General features: G+C 43.2%; 1 protein-coding gene and 1 long non-coding RNA gene across 4 annotated transcripts in view; one reads left to right on the top strand and one right to left on the bottom strand.

Moving 5' to 3' along the window:
• The window catches only part of CCDC141 (coiled-coil domain containing 141), a 116,257-nt gene that overhangs the window by 36,424 nt on the left and 63,305 nt on the right, over positions 1–16,528 (top strand). The window lies entirely within an intron of this gene.
• Positions 5,935–14,389, bottom strand: LOC140075526 (uncharacterized). Its single transcript, XR_011849436.1, has 2 exons — positions 9,814–14,389; positions 5,935–9,480 (listed from the first exon to the last, which is right to left on the bottom strand). It is a non-coding gene; the product is annotated as an uncharacterized lncRNA (long non-coding RNA).

A 16,528-nucleotide genomic window follows, 5' to 3' on the forward strand; every position in this document is an offset into this window, starting at 1 on the left:
TTTTGCATGGAAGTCCATGGGCATGTATGTCTATTCTACCCTTCAACAATTTGGAAAGTGATGGCCAAAACAAAAACAGTGCATAGTGCAATAGGCTAGACAAGGGGTATTCCAGGAATAATCATAATTTATATACAAATGGGTCCTTAAAATAGAAGCTAATATGTAATTAGTTGTTATTTAAAATTCTGCTCCCCTTAGCAAAAAAATGCGGTGGACATACACTGTAATATGCGACACAGACACAGGACAGAAGATGGCTGCTGGTCACATGTCCACATCACATGTCATGTCAGGTCATGTATGGCTAGTGTTGTGGTGAGACGTCATCTCAGTGATGTAATGTGCAGTGACGGCAGTTACACATCATTACCATGGTAACAGAGCAAGAAAGTCTGTTACATCATCACTGGGAGCAGATCATAAAAGGGAGGAGCTGTTACGGAGAACTGAAGGATCATGGGAGTTGTAGTTTCCAGTAGCGGCCATCTTTGAGGTAACTCCGCCTACTTTAGAAGACACATAACATTTTGTGAATCATTAAATCAAACTATTTAAGCTCCATTTTGTGACTAATGATATTGAGTTTTTTTGTTATATTCATTTATTTATAGCATTATGGGTTTTTGTATCAGGTGCTCATATTCCCAAAATACCCCTTTAAACAGCACTGATAGTCTCTTGTGCACACAGATTGTAAGCTATAAATATGTGAAAAGTTCAGGTCCCACATCTGACTCATGCATAGGGCCATTCTTTCCATGACCCAGTATGTGAGCCGACTGCCCATGCTGAAAAACTCAGGCCCAACTCCTGGCCGAGTTTACAGTTTTGGAAGACCTTTATCATGGTCCTTGGTGTATGACACAGTGTATGTCCACTCTAGTGCTGATGTCGGCCCGCGAACAATGGATCAAGGGAGCGTTGTCTGTAGCCTGAGACCTTGTGAGGTCTGTATATGTAACATATAAGGACTTGAATGAAGCGGGCTGCACAAGAGCCCAGCCACATATCCAGTGTCTCCAGCTTTAAATTACAAATGTGGGTGACATGCAGTAGTGGATTATAATATAGGCCGTTTGGATGGTAGCCAAGGGCCCAAGCCTTCTAGGAGACCCATGACCACCCAAACCACCCACCTACCCACTAAGAAGGACCTTCACCCATGAAATCCTCATACATCTGTTCCTGCTCTCAATATAGATGTACACAAGAGCCATTTCAGGACTTTAGAAGGTCCTCCAAAGGCCCTGAAACCACAGACTGAAAGCAGACAGGGACACATCCCCCATTCCCCAAGAAGCTGATTCTAGAACCATATGGAGGAAGTGATTCCAGACTTGTAGGGGCTATAATATTCATACAACCCAATGCCCATGGCAGTCACAACCCGCTCCTGGTGACGGGACCCTCTTGCATCGATAGCCAGTGCTTCCATATTCTATTAGTTGGAATAATGTTACAAATGAGATATCCTGTAGATGTGTTACAGAAAGTCAGGTTTTCCACAGTCTCTATAGATCAGACATTTCCAAATACCTTATCAGAAGAATGAGCTCATCTCCAGCAGTAAACGCACATCATTGTGAAGGATACCACAGAGATAAGAGCAGAAAATGGCGTAACCTGAGGAGAGAACAGGTATAAGTGCATTTTCAATTACGAGACTTCTAATGGGCAGAAAGTAATGAGTGTCGAGAAGGTTAGTACCAGACGAATGCTTCTGTAACAAGAATGTGTCTCAAATCTATAAGAACATCATACAAATATGAACGGAAAATTGTCTTTGGAAATAAATTATGATAATATGCAAACATATATATCTTTTATTTTTTGGATATACTGTATATACAGGCAGTCCCCGGGTTACATACCAGATAGGTTCCATAGGTTTGTTCTTAAGTTGAATTTGTATGTAAGTCGAAACTGTATACTTTATAATTGTAGATGCAGACAAAAAAATGTTTTTGCCCCAGTGACAATTGGAGTTTCAAAACTTTTTTGCTTTAATTGGACCAAGGATTATCAGTAAAGCTTCATTACAGACACCTTACAGCTGATCATTGCAGTCTGGGACTATACTAAAGCATCCAGAAAGCTTCACCAGGTCACAGTGGGCAGAGGGGTCCGTCTTTAACTAGGGGTCGTCTTTAAGTCGGGTGTCCTTAAGTTGTTCATTATCTAATTTTTAGGTAGACATATATATATATATAATGTGTGTGTGTATAAAATATTACATATCCCTAGATTCAATTATGAACTCTTTTACTGCAAAACATTATAAATTAAAGAGGACCTGTCACCCCCCAAATATAATCTCACCAAATATGTCCCCCCTAATCCTCTCCCCAGCCCCTTTATATTTATTCCATTTTTATTAAAATTTATGGTTGCAAAGGTGGTTTTAATCCATCCGACCTCTTACCAAATAAGAGGTTGGATCCTCATATTCTGTCCCCTGGTAGTCGTCCCTGTTCATGCAGGGCGGCCGACATCCCCCCCCCCCCCCCCCCCTCCACGCCCCTGTCAGTCTGGGAACTTTTAAGAAAGGCCGGCAGCAGCGCATATATTGTGCAATTGCTGGCGGCTCTCTGAGATGCAGCGCACTGACAGCGGCCGCACTGTGCTTTTTAAAGCACGGCGTGGCGCTGCCGCTGTCAGTTCGACACGGGTGGCCGGTGCTGTCAAAAAGCACTGCGCGGCCGTAGTATTTAGTAGAATCATACAAGTTTCTGTATCCTGGTCAAAAAGTGGGAGTTATTTTTGATAGGGATAAACATTTTTTCATGGAACACATCCCTTTCTGACGATACAACACTGTGCACAGCGCTGCGTACAGTAACTTTAAGGAAACGTCCCTTTCTTCCCTTCTGTGGCACCATGCATATATACCATCTACTGTATTACTGGAATACAAGAAGTCTGCCATTTTTCCAGACTCTTCTGTCCTGTGCCTTGCGTAGTACTAGTCCTTCGTCAGGCCCTGAAGCCTGAACGGGCTTAAATAACCTGTCATCAGGATTTACCCCACTAAACTACCAGACCTCAGGTAGGGTATTAAATTTCCTTTCTAAAATTCCCTCTTTTATGTGAAACCTCACCTGTTTACCTATACAAAATTCCCCACAAAGTCATCTAAATACAACTGTTCTTACCTCATTTTCACACAAGATGAGTCAAGAGTTAGAGATTGCAGGGGTAGTGTCACTTCAGAAGCCCCTATGTTCTATTCTATGGAGCATGCTTTTTGTATCATATTAAATATAAGGATTTCATCTTTCAGATCACATCAGTCTAATCCAGGGGTCCCCAAACTTTTTACATAGGGGGCCGTTCACGGTCCCTCTCAGACCGTTGAAGGGCCGGACTAAAGTTAAAAAAAAAAATTAAAAAAAAAGAAATTCCTCTGTACACTGCACATATCCTATACTGCTCCTTCATCATTGATTATTCCCTATACTGCTCCTTCATCATTGATTATTTCCTATACTGCTTCTTCATCATTGATTATTTCCTATGCTGCTTCTTCATCATTAATTATTTCATATGCTGCCCCTCTATCATTAATTATTTCACATACTGCCCCGCCATCATTAATTATTTCCCATGCTGCCCCTCTATCATTAATTATTTCACATACTGCCCCGCCATCATTAATTATTTCCCATACTGCTCCTCCATCATTAATTATTCCCTATACTGCTCCTCCATCATTAATTATTCCCTATACTGCCCCTCCATCATTAATTATTCCCTATACTGCCCCTCCATCATTAATTATTCCCTACACTGCCCCTCTATCATTAATTATTTCACATACTGCCCCGCCATCATTAATTATTCCCTATACTGCCCCTCCATCATTAATTATTCCCTATACTGCTCCTCCATCATTAATTATTCCCTACACTGCCCCTCCATCATTAATTATTCCCTATACTACCCCTCCATCATTAATTATTCCCTATACTGCTCCTCCATCATTAATTATTCCCTATACTGCTCCTCCATCATTAATTATTCCCTATACTGCCCCTCCATCATTAATTATTCCCTATACTGCCCCTCCATCATTAATTATTCCCTATACTGCCCCTCTATCATTAATTATTTCACATACTGCCCCGCCATCATTAATTATTTCCCATGCTGACCCTCTATCATTAATTATTTCACATACTGCCCCTCCATCATTAATTATTTCCCATACTGCTCCTCCATCATAAATTATTCCCTATACTGCTCCTCCATCATTAATTATTCCCTATACTGCCCCTCCATCATTAATTATTCCCTATACTGCTCCTCCATCATTAATTATTGTCCATACTGCTCCTCCATCATTAATTATTCCCTATACTGCCCCTCCATCATTAATTATTCCTTATACTGCTCCTCCATCATTAATTATTCCCTATACTGCTCTTCCATCATTAATTATTCCCTATACTGCCCCTCCATCATTAATTATTCCCTATACTGCCCCTCCATCATTAATTATTCCCTATACTGCCCCTCCATCATTAATTATTCCCTATACTGCCCCTCCATCATTAATTATTCCCTATACTGCCCCTCCATCATTAATTATTCCCTATACTGCCCCTCCATCATTAATTATTTCCCATGCTGACCCTCTATCATTAATTATTTCACATACTGCCCCTCCATCATTAATTATTCCCTATACTGCCCCTCCATCATTAATTATTTCCCATACTGCTCCTCCATCATAAATTATTCCCTATACTGCTCCTCCATCATTAATTATTCCCTATACTGCCCCTCCATCATTAATTATTCCCTATACTGCTCCTCCATCATTAATTATTGTCCATACTGCTCCTCCATCATTAATTATTCCCTATACTGCCCCTCCATCATTAATTATTCCCTATACTGCTCCTCCACCATTAATTATTCCCTATACTGCCCCTCCATCATTAATTATTCCCTATACTGCCCCTCTATCATTAATTATTTCACATACTGCCCCGCCATCATTAATTATTCCCTATACCGCCCCTCCATCATTAATTATTCCCTATACTGCTCCTCCATCATTAATTATTCCCTATACTGCCCCTCCATCATTAATTATTTCCCATGCTGCCCCTCTATCATTAATTATTTCACATACTGCCCCTCCATCATTAATTATTTCCCATACTGCTCCTCCATCATTAATTATTCCCTATACTGCTCCTCCATCATTAATTATTCCCTATACTGCCCCTCCATCATTAATTATTCCCTATACTGCCCCTCCATCATTAATTATTCCCTATACTGCTCCTCCATCATTAATTATTGTCCATACTGCTCCTCCATCATTAATTATTCCCTATACTGCCCCTCCATCATTAATTATTCCCTATACTGCTCCTCCACCATTAATTATTCCCTATACTGCCCCTCCACCATTAATTATTCCCTATACTGCCCCTCCATCATTAATTATTCCCTATACTGCCCCTCCACCATTAATTATTCCCTATACTGCCCCTCCACCATTAATTATTCCCTATACTGCCCCTCCATCATTAATTATTTCCCATACTGCCCCTCCATCATTAATTATTTCCTATACTGCTCCTCCATCATTAATTATTCCCTATACTGCCCCTCCATCATTAATTATTCCCTATACTGCTCCTCCATCATTAATTATTCCCTATACTGCCCCTCCATCATTAATTATTCCCTATACTGCCCCTCCATCATTAATTATTCCCTATACTGCTCCTCCACCATTAATTATTCCCTATACTGCTCCTCCACCATTAATTATTCCCTATACTGCTCCTCCATCATTAATTATTCCCTATACTGCTGTCAGGGTCGGGTCAATTCCGCCTTACACTCTTCTCTCAGACACTCCAAATTAGTTGAGCATGCGTGCACATTTGGATAAGAAAAGACAGAAGACTGAAATTCTGTTTTATCTTAGGTTCATGCTCTTGACTTGCCGAACAGAAAAGAGAAATGAACTGTGTTTATTTCCTGATTACATAGCCTCTTATACCCATAGAAAAAGGTGTGGTTACATACATTAAAATCATTATAATTGGTTATAGCTAAGCATATATGTCTGGCCCCCGGCTCTTGCTGATTGGTCTTCCAAAACTAGGCCTTGGTTGCTATGCCAGGGGAATTTCCAGTCACCGTTGTCTACAGTAAATCGACCACTAGTCTGGATGCTGATGCTATTCTTAACAAACATCTGCTTTTCCATCTTCTGCTTTCCATCACAAAACTTGAGTTCCGCTGACAGTTGCATGTCTGGTTAAAACTGATGTAAGGGAAAAGCTCTGTATTTCTCAACAGACAAAGTACAAAATATAGGGCAAAGGGCACATGTATACAATCATAAAGCATATAATTATTATGGACACATAATCATTACTTTGGCCCTCACAATTCCCCCCTAAATACTGAGCTTTTCCCTACACTTCGCTGCGATTCGTTTTTCTTATAGGCTGTCCATGTGGTGGGAGAGGGGAGTGGATTGCTTCACTGAGTCATTGACCCAACGTGCCCTTGTGACACCTGGATCACTTTCCCAGCACTAACCTTACTAACACATGGAGTCCTCCTTCTTTCCCTTACACCAAAGCTTCCACTATGGGGGAGGGGGCTGAGTATTCCGAGATCACAATGGCAGGTAGGTCATCTATCGGGGAAGAATTTGGGTGTTCCAGAACTGGAACATCAGGCTGTTCTGACAGAACTGAAATCTCAGGCAAATCGGGCAGATTTCTATTCCTCATGGACATATAACAAACAGACTGTTTATCGATATTCGGGAAAACTCCTTTAGCCTTGTTATTCGCAATTTTCTTGGCCAACCTCTTATACAATGGCATACAACAACACAAGAGAAATAGAGTCAGGATGAACATCCCGAGTAGTACCAATCCTATCTGTTGGAAAAGGGCCTTCCACCCTCCTGCCCAGCTAGTAAACCATGCTGCCCAGGAGGTATCTACCCCTGCATTTTCCTTCATCTCAGTTGCCAATGCTGTAATTTTCTTTATTGCTATCAGTGTCTTACCACCAGCACCTGAATTCTGAGGGATGTAAGTGCAACAGTCTTCTCCTATCATTCCATACACTCCACCTTTTTCTGCGAGTATCATATCTAGGGTCATTCTATTTTGTAAAATCATTCTAGTATTGGGGCCCAGTTCTTCCACAATACTAGTGAAAGCGTCCCTACTGTAATTCACAAACCTCTGCTCATTATAGTAAACGTAATTTATCCAATCCACATTTTTATTGATTTGCACTTGGGGAATTATGGAAGCAAATCCGGCTGCAATCTGATCCTGAGCCTTGTATCGGTCTGGGACCCCCCTTGGGACACCAATACTATCTATATAAACATCAGGGTCTTGTCCGTAATCAGTGTTACTTAGTGACCTTTTTATCTTTACCTGTTCATTTTTATGAGTCGGATCCCAGGGTAACATCAAGAAAGGCAGGACTAATTTAACTAGGGCACATTGACCCCTCCATGATTGGGGGAGGCGATTCCTCAGCTTACCATTCCCACAAAGCCAAAAGACATCATAAAGGAAAGAAGTATGGTCGGACAATAAATCTGGGTCTATGGTGACAATCTCTTGGCAGAAACCTTTTTCAAACACCCCCAGGGGAGTTTTGGCATTAGTGATGTCAGAGGATACACAGGTATAGTTTCCCTGCTCCACCCTACATCTGACCATGAATTGCAGTTCTCATTCCCGGGACGGGTTACACAGATGTAGAACTGTGCTTCGCCCTTGTACTGGTATGATGGATCCCATCTAATGTCCTCTGTCCCTCGACAATCTACAACATCACAAAAATCAAAGAGATACTCTTCATACGGGGCCGTGGTATGTACCCAAAAGGTGGTGATTTGGCAGTTATCTGTGATTATTAAACAACTCAAGCAGGAAAGGATATAGAGCTTCATTTTATTTTCCCTTTGCAGTGTGATGCGTGTATCCAGGTGGGTTTCCCTTCAAGTTTCACCGCTGTAGGCGTTACCAGGACCACTGTGTAAGGTCCCTCGAATCTGGGTTGGAAGCAATCTTTCCTAATATGCTTCTTCACATATACTTGATCACCTGGTTGGAAGTTGTGAACTACGTCACTTAATGACTCTGGAAGAGAAGCAACAACTGCAGCATGCAGATTAGTTAATTCCTTGGACAATTCAATTACATATTGTACAGTCTTATCATGACTTTCGGACAATTCCTGCTTACTTATCACGGGAAAAACTGGTGGTTTGCCAAACAAAATCTCATAGGGGGTGAGACCATGTTTAGCCTGGGCAGTGTGTCGGACATAATACAGAGCAATGGGGAGCAATTCTGGCCAGGGGAGGGGACTATCCTGGGTCATTTTAAGCAACTTGTTCTTTAGGGTACCATTCATCCTCTCTACCTTTCCTGAGCTCTGTGGGTGGTATGGTGTGTGTAGGCCCAAGTCTACTCCCAACATGTTCCATAGCTCTCTGAATATCTGAGAGGAAAAAGCAGGGCCCTGGTCTGACTCTATAACTTGTGGTACTCCAAATCTACAAACTGTCTCAGTGATCAGTTTCTTTGCTGTAATTTTTGATGTCATGTTGGCTACTGGGTACGCCTCTGGCCATCCGGAGAACATGTCTACTACCACAAGTACATATTCGTGTTTTCCCTCCTTGGGTAGCTGGATGTGGTCCACTTGGATCCTTTGAAATGGGTATTCTGGTTTGGCAAGGTGTTGTTGGGGTACCTTTGCTGTAGGGGCGGGATTGCAAGTGGCGCATACGGTACAGGCCTGATTGTATGCGGCAATGGCAGGTGTGATTCCTGGGGCATAGTAGATTCTCTGGATGCAGGCATAGGCTTGGTTCTTTCCCCGATGTGTGGCTCCCTTGGTGTATCTATATAAACGTTGTCATCTAGGTGCTTCTCTTAGACCTTTAGAATCCTTTGGGATTCTCTACCTTTTCTTATGTGTCTGATCAACCTTATCCCTGGGGATCATGAGGAAAGAATGCACAAATCTTATCACCGTACACTAACCTTCCCAGCCTCTAGGCCTGACCTGACTCTCCTATCCCCACAAATCCAATACACATCAGACACTGCTAATACAGGGTTACCTGTGCTGTCAATGTTAAAGAAGGTCATTGTCTTGTTGCACCAACCGTAGGTAAAGTCTCCTACCCTGGGGGCATCCTGGTTACAGTGATAGTCATGGTTGGGGTGTCCCTGAGCATACAGTCAGTCAGAAGAGACCAGCTAGCAGGAAGAATAAGTAAGTTTGCAATAAAAAACGTGGCAGCATGCTGGCTTCCCTCCTGCTTCACAAACGTGGCATTGGTCAGCAGGACTTGGAAAGGACCGTCGTTACAAAGCTCCAGACTCTCTCTCTGGTGTCTCTTTACCACCACGTAGTCTCCAGGCTCCAGGTTATGCATCCTGAGGTCTCTGTCTGCATCTGAAAAAGGAATCAGAAACACTTTTGCGGACCTTTTCCAAGGCCTGGCTCAGCTGTGTGGCGTATTCCACCTGGTTTCCTGCCATCAGCTATAGGGTCTGTGGGAAAGTAGGGGCCTAATCTAGGTGCGCAGCCAAAAAGTACTTCAAAGGGGGCAATCCCATATTTCTGTTGGAGGTGGTCTTAACTGAATGGTGGGCAGCAGGAAAGCACTCGCCTGTTCTACACCCAGGAGGGACAAGGTTTCAGGTCTTTACCTGTCCAGTGAAGTGGGTTCTGCGACCGGACTCTATGGTCTCTGGAAGTCCGAACCTGCAGAAAAATCTCACTCACCAACTTCTTGGCTGCGGCTCTGGCAATAGCCTTGGTCATGACAGAAGCTTCTGGACACCCTGGAAAGAGATCAATGCACACAGGCACGTATTCCTACATACCACTTTTTGGTAGCTGGATAAAATCCATCTGCAGTCTCTGGAAGGGATACAGCAGCTTGGGTGTCACCTTCTGTGGGGTCTTTTCCACCTTACCCGGGTTGTGGCGGGCACAGACTATAAAGGCTTTCACTAGTCTAGTGACAGGGGTAGTAATGCCGGGGCAAACCACTTGCGGTTTATGAGCACTAGCATGGCCATTTTGGATATGTGTGTGTGCTTCCGTGGGCTACTTGACTTACTGTCGGGTGCAGGGCTCCGGGCAGGCACACCCTCTCTCCCAGCATCCAGGTCCCATGTCATCTGGGCTCCTGCTTTCCTCCACACTTCCTTCACTTCTGATGACTCTCGGGCCACCAGGGACTGGAACACCTGTGGATCAAACTTTTAGCTCAGAACTCACCGCTGAGACTTCAGGACAGTCTCTGGGCTCTATCTGTGCAACTGCCTTCACATCCCGTCAGTCACATCCTTGCCCTTGGCTTGTGGAGTTACCAAATTGTGTGTGCTTTACTTTTACTATCCCCACCTCTTTTGGAAGTAAGAGAGAATCCATAAGCTCTTTAATCAGCGTGCCATGCTTAAAGGGGGTCCCTGCAGAGGTGAGGTAATCTCTAGCCTTCCATAAGGGTTCATAGTCGTGTTTAGACCCCAGAACTATACCTTGAGTATAGATGTTTGCCCTTTTACCTTCCACCAGCTGTAGCGCTTCCCTGAGTGCCATCACTGCACCTCCTGCGCTGACCTGTGTGGAGGGAGTGGTTCTGCTTGTACTACCTCATGTGCGCCACTGACCACTGTATATCCAGCATAGAACCATCTGTCTTCTCCTGCAGACCTGGAGCCATCTATGAGAAAAAAACTCAACATCTGGGTTAATCACCCTTCTCCCCCCCTCTCTGAATCCTGGAAGACTGGCGATAGAATGAAGGATTCAGAGCTGTGCATCTTATCAGTGTATCCTGGGGCATCAGGAGTGCACACTGGAGTCTGAGCTGTCTGGCCTTTGCTCAGATATTTGGGCTATACTTGGGTGAGGACACTGTGCAAGGTAAGTGGGGTTTGCACTGTAACTGAGTGATCTAGGGTCTAGGATCAGCTCACTGGCCTTGCTGAGCAGATTGCTGGCTACAGCTACTGACACATGAGGGGCTCCCCTCACAACGGAGTCTAGCCAGGCCTAATAGTGGGCCACTGGGGAGGCCACTATATTCCTGGGCTAAAACATCTATAGCATAAACTAAATACTCAAAGCAGAATAAAATGTCTGGTTCAGTGGAATGTGCCTAAGGCCGGGGCAGACAGGATTTACCAGCTTAGGGCTATGGAATGCATCAATTGCCTCCTGACTAAGGGCAAATGGGGAAGAGGCAATTCAGTATCAAGGGGCAACATCAGGCTGGAGGCAGCAGACCTTATCCCAGGCCTGCAGGAGCTGGTCAGTCCTAGAAACATGTGAAGAGGCTTAGGGCCTCAGGGCAGGGGCACATTCTGGACTGCCAGCTTTCTTTCCTCTGTCAGGTATCTGCCTGTGGCTGAGAAGCAGTGGCCTAGGAAGACCACCTTCTCCTGGCAGTACTGGAGTTTATCTCTGGAAACTTTGCAACCCTTCTGGAACAAAAAACACATAAGGTCAATAAATGCATCCTGGCAAACAAAAACAGTAGGTCCTCCGCATACTGATAAGGAGAACATCCAGTAAGGGGCTAGTCTGTCAGTCTACTCCCTGTAGGGCCGTGGGGTACTTGCTGGGTGAGTTTTACCCCCCCTTGTGGAAGTCTACATCAGGTATACTGGAATACTGAACTGGTAAAGGCAAATAGGTACTGGCAATTTTCATGCAGGGGCACAGAGAGAAGAACATTTGCCAAATCAATAACAGTGAATAATTTGTCACTCTCGGGGACTGCTGCCAGTGTGGGACACTCATTAGCAGCTTGGAGATCATGGACCATCCTACATGTATGTTGTTCTTTCTGGGTCTTTTTCTTGACTGTGAATGGGTTAAAATCATCACTGGGCTAGCAGGGGAGGGTTTGACAATAAGAGAAGCTGTCTGGGGGGATGTTCTTACTGACGTCCTCGTTAGTTACCTATATTAGAATATAGCCACTCACTTTAGTCACTTCAGTAATGTCTCCTCCCAGCAAGTGGAAGCACGCCCCCTTGAACTGGGCTCCTCCGGAATCTAAACTTTTGTCAGTCATACTTATTGTGGTCTGTGAAACACTAGTCTCAGTTTCCCTCTGTCTTTCAGTCACAGTTCCCTCTATCGCCCCCCCCCCCCCTCCTTGTAAACTTGCACTTGCAAAGTCACTGTCTGTTCTTCTCCCAAGCACAGCACAGATCGCTTCAAGACCAGTTCTCAAACACAAATTACAAACAGCTATGGAGAAATTTAGTCATCAAGAAATAAAATCTCTTTTTCTCAAATTCTCTACACATCAAAATCTCTGAAATGTCCCTTATCACCTGTCTCCTTCTCAACGGGCACTCTGAAGAATTCCTGTCACTCTGTCCTAGTGTCCGTCTGTCAAAATCAGAGGCTCTAAGTGTCTATTTAAAAATCTGATCAAGTTTTTTTTTTTTTTTTTTTTCCTCACTGATTTTTTAATTCTAATTCTTCTAATTCTTATCACGACTCCGCCCATTCCAGGTTTTGTAAACCACACACTCTACAGGTCCACCCTTCCAAACCGGGTTGGCCGCCATTATAGGGCTGTGGCTGGGCACATGGCACTGTCGCCATTTTGGTTCCGCATTTCACATCTCTATCTAAAGGCTTCACATATCCATATAGCACTTCTGCTTTTGTTGAACAACCATCTCCTCGCACTTCTGACCATCATTCAACTTGCAATGCTCTGACCATTCTGTAGTGGGCCTGAGCAGCTTCCAGTATGCCCTTATCTTCTAACACACCTCTACTTGTGGTTAGAATTTGCTTCCACACTGAAGGCTGCAGCCTTCCCTTTGAGGGCATATCAACATACTTGTACAACCTCGCACAATTATTAACATACTTTTTTCCTTCCCTTTTTTCAATAAGCCCGACTGCAGTCTCTGCCCCCTCGGGGAGGGTATGCCCTTTCTTAAACACACCTAACATCATGTTCCACAAGGTACACGTTGGTGTAGCTACTCACTCAACGCAGGGGCCCCAGCTCACCGTCGTGTGTCAGCAAAATAACAAAGTCCCTAACCTACCAAAAACCACTGAACACACACCCGTTAGAACTTATTTAAAGTTCAAAAACCGTGCTTCCCTCGGTACCCCAATCAGCCGGTCTCCTAGTGAGCCAATGCTTATCTTCACGGTCTCTAACCCTAGACCACCTTAATTCCCTCCCCCCCGTATAAAACAATAAAACAATAAAACAATACAAACAATAAAAACAATCCGGACACGTAACCAGTGCCCAATATCCCCAGAACAGAGGATGTCAATCTGTACTATTCTCAGTCCGCAAACTTCCTCCCCAGCTTCTACAGAAGGGGGGCAGAGACTCTATATGTCACAATGAAGCCTTTTACTTTCACTTTCCACCCAGAGGTCTGACTCAGTGCCTGAGAGAATGAGGAGTGGTGATTCAGTGACACACCATAGGGAAGTGTCACTATACATCAGTTCTGAACCATCCCAGCGATCACCGTAAAGAAAATGAGTCTCACCACTCAGACAATCAGCCCTTAGACCCGAAAAGTATTAGAAGCTACTAACTTATTCCACACCAATGATCACAGGGAAGTCCAACACATATATAATATGCATCAACTTACCGTGATTCAGTGAGGCCGCGGTCCTCTATTGGTGTGGACAAGCGTTCGTCCCCCGTCCTCTGGTTCGGGTCCTCGGGTGTACGGTATCAGCGGGGATGGCCCCACGTTCGGACGCCAGCTGTCAGGGTCGGGTCAATTCCGCCTTACACTCTTCTCTCAGACACTCCAAATTAGTTGAGCATGCGTGCACATTTGGATAAGAAAAGACAGAAGACTGAAATTCTGTTTTATCTTAGGTTCATGCTCTTGACTTGCCGAACAGAAAAGAGAAATGAACTGTGTTTATTTCCTGATTACATAGCCTCTTATACCCATAGAAAAAGGTGTGGTTACATACATTAAAATCATTATAATTGGTTATAGCTAAGCATATATGTCTGGCCCCCGGCTCTTGCTGATTGGTCTTCCAAAACTAGGCCTTGGTTGCTATGCCAGGGGAATTTCCAGTCACCGTTGTCTACAGTAAATCGACCACTAGTCTGGATGCTGATGCTATTCTTAACAAACATCTGCTTTTCCATCTTCTGCTTTCCATCACAAAACTTGAGTTCCGCTGACAGTTGCATGTCTGGTTAAAACTGATGTAAGGGAAAAGCTCTGTATTTCTCAACAGACAAAGTACAAAATATAGGGCAAAGGGCACATGTATACAATCATAAAGCATATAATTATTATGGACACATAATCATTACTTTGGCCCTCACACTGCTCCTCCATCATTATTTCCTATACCGCTCCTCCATCATTAATTATTCCCTATACTGCTACTCCATCATTATTTCCTATACCGCTCCTCCACCATTAATAATTGTCCATATTGCTCCTCCGTCATTAATTATTTTCTATACTGCACCTCCATCATTAATTATTCCCTATACTGCCCCGCCATCATTAATTATTGTCCATACTGCTCCTCTGTCATTAATTATTGTCCATACTGCTCCTCCGTCATTAATTATTTTCTATACTGCTCCTCCACCATGAATTATTGTCCATACTGCTCCTCCGTCATTAATTATTTTCTATACTGCTCCTCCATCATTAATTATTCCCTATACTGCTCCTCCACCATGAATTATTGTCCATACTGCTCCTCCGTCATTAATTATTCCCTATACTGCTCCTCCATCATTAATTATTCCCTATACTGCCCCTCCATCATTAATTATTCCCTATACTGCCCATCCATCATTAATTATTCCCTATACTGCCCCTCCATCATTAATTATTCCCTATACTGCCCCTCCATCATTAATTATTCCCTATACTGCTCCTCCACCATTAATTATTCCCTATACTGCTCCTCCATCATTAATTATTCCCTATACTGCTCCTCCATCATTTTTTCCTATACCGCTCCTCCATCATTAATTATTCCCTGTACTGCTCCTCCACCATTAATTATTGTCCATACTGCTCCTCCGTCATTAATTATTTTCTATACTGCACCTCCATCATTAATTATTCCCTATACTGCTCCTCCATCATTAATTATTCCCTATACTGCTCCTCCATCATTAATTATTCCCTATACTGCTCTTCCATCATTAATTATTCCCTATACTGCCCCTCCATCATTAATTATTCCCTATACTGCCCCTCCATCATTAATTATTCCCTATACTGCCCCTCCATCATTAATTATTCCCTATACTGCCCCTCCATCATTAATTATTCCCTATACTGCCCCTCCATCATTAATTATTCCCTATACTGCTCCTCCATCATTAATTATTCCCTATACTGCCCCTCCATCATTAATTATTCCCTATACTGCACCTCCATCATTAATTATTCCCTATACTGCTCCTCCATCATTAATAATTCCCTATACTGCTCCTCCATCATTAATTATTCCCTATACTGCCCATCCATCATTAATTATTCCCTATACTGCCCCTCCATCATTATTATTCCCTATACTGCCCCTCCATCATTAACTGCTCCTCCATCATTAATTATTCCCTATACTGCCCATCCATAATTAATTATTCCCTATACTGCCCCTCCATCATTATTATTCCCTATACTGCCCCTCCATCATTAACTGCCCCTCCATCATTATTATTCCCTATACTGCTCCTCCATCATTAATTATTCCCTATACTGCTCCTCCATCATTAATTATTCCCTATACTGCCAATCCATCATTAATTATTCCCTATACTGCCCCTCCATCATTAATTATTCCCTAAACTGCCCCTCCATCATTAATTATTCCCTATACTGCCCCTCCATAATTAATTATTCCCTATACTGCCCCTCCATCATTAATTATTCCCTATACTGCCCCTCCATCATTAATTATTTCCTATACTGCACCTCCATCAATAATTATTCCCTATACTGCCCCTCCATCATTATTATTTCCTATACTGCACCTCCATCAATAATTATTCCCTATACTGCCCCTCCATCATTATTATTTCCTATACTGCTCCTCCATCATTAATTATTCCCTATACTGCCCCTCCATCATTATTATGTCCTATACTGCTCCTCCATCATTAATTATTCCCTATACTGCCCCCCCCCCACCATTAATTATTCCCTATACTGCCCCTCCATCATTAATTATTCCCTATACTGCCCCTCCATCATTAATTATTCCCTATACTGCCCCTCCATCATTAATTATTCCCTATACTGCCCCTCCATCATTAATTATTCCCTATACTGCCCCTCCCTCATTAATTATTCCCTATACAGTACTGCCCCTCCACCATTAATTATTCCCTATACTGCCCCTCCCTCATTAATTATTCCCTATACTGCCCCTCCATCATTTATTATTCCCTATACTGCCCCTCCATCATTAATTATTCCCTATACTGCCC

Source organism: Engystomops pustulosus, chromosome 8 (genome assembly GCF_040894005.1).
Source record: "Engystomops pustulosus chromosome 8, aEngPut4.maternal, whole genome shotgun sequence".
NCBI lineage: Eukaryota > Metazoa > Chordata > Amphibia > Anura > Leptodactylidae > Engystomops > Engystomops pustulosus.